Raw genomic sequence first — 1,779 nt, forward strand, 5'->3', positions numbered from 1 at the left:
CGAAGTTTCTTGGCTTTAAAATCCCAAATAGAATAAAAATACTGACATGTCTGTTTCCAAACCCACCTACTTATTACCACTCATCACTAGAGCCTTAGTTTTGAGTTAAGTTATGGGCTTGACAAGACTGAGGGAAACCACCTGGCTCTATAAACAAAAAAAGCATCCTCCCTCTAATTGGTTGGGTGTTTGTTAAACTGCACCAATCCAACTCTTCATCACTTCCTCTCCTGCCAAAGGTTTCCCACTCTACATCATAGAGAACAACTTTGACAGATTAAAAAATTATGCAACACCCTTACATAGTTATTTGTTGGAATAATTTCAAATATGCATTTTGATTATTTTATGAGCTTTTTTTAAATTTTTGAAAGCATATTTTCTTTGGTTCCAAAATACCACAAGAAAGCAGGTGAATGTTTCTCATCCTTATATTTGCATTAGGAAGAGGACGGCAAATATTTCAGTTTATGAATCTTATTCTGCAGACTTCATAGTGATTGTGTATTGGGTAAAAATTAAAATTATCCCAGGGTTCATAGAGCAAGGCTTTAGAGGTCTGGAAGGGGAACTTCCACTACTGTTGTCTCCATTAACTCTGGATGCATAGTTCTCTCCTGACTTTGTCCATTGCATTGAATGTAATATTATTTTTTCAAAACATCTCAAAAGGTGGATTTCCTTGCTATTGTAATTTTATGTATTAATCTCTTTAAGGAAATTTAATGTAGGGCAATAGTATGGACAGTGCCAGTTGACAAGGAAGGACATTAAAGAGAATAATAGACAGTTTTTAGAAAACCTATGAACTTAGCCTGGATAATATGTTAGCAGCATGGCCTTGTTTTATCAATTTTACAACACGTTCCTCTGCTAATTGGTGATGTACAGTGCGGTTAACTACTAAAGAAGTTTAATCATACCTGGGTATAGATGATTCTCTGGAAAAATATTCTATCTCCTAAAATGTTAGCAATGGTTTAGACTAAAACTCTAAGTAATATTTTTAACTTACATAGTCTCTGTTAATATAATAAGGTACATCTCTGATGAAATTATTAGTTTGACTGACATTTTACAAGAGAATTAACCCTCCAAATTTTTGGTAAAACAGGAAACACTACATTTGGTATTCTTCTTCAGACATATACATACACATCCTTCTGCTTATATGATTGTCTCCCCAACAATCCCTAACATGACATAAATATTCCTTATTCTAATTTATCGGAGAAAACAATATTTTTCTAATGAATTGAACTTTGTAAAAAATTCAATAATAAGCCTGAAAATTGTTTCAATAGGTGGTGGTAGAGGTCACTCTTAGCACTAAGCCCAATGGTATGTGCGGCAGGTGGGCCAGTTCCCATTGAATCTAAAATCTCCCACTTTAGGCTTCTTTTTCTAGAAGTTTTGAAAATCCAATGAAAAAAGAGCCATTCTACTATTCCAGACACTTTCCTTTCACGTGAATAAGTTGGCTGTTCATTTAGAATGGCCCTAAGTTAATAAGATGACAGCAAATAGGTTACAGCCAAGAACCTGTCTGTATGAATTCTATGTGGATTGACTGTTCTTAATGTGAAGAGGACACATAATCATTTTCAGGTACTAATTAGAAAGTATGTACATCAAGGCATATGGGCACCAGTTGATGAAATCAGTTTTGAAATGAGATGATATTCCATAACTTTGTGGTATGAAAAGCCTTTCGAAGGTTACCAGGAGAAATTAATGTCATTTTCTTAATTATTTTAATAATATTTATTAATTTTTATT

The sequence above is a fragment of the Hetaerina americana genome, unplaced genomic scaffold (genome assembly GCF_022747635.1).
Source record: "Hetaerina americana unplaced genomic scaffold, ioHetAmer1.1.p SCAF_3, whole genome shotgun sequence".
NCBI lineage: Eukaryota > Metazoa > Arthropoda > Insecta > Odonata > Calopterygidae > Hetaerina > Hetaerina americana.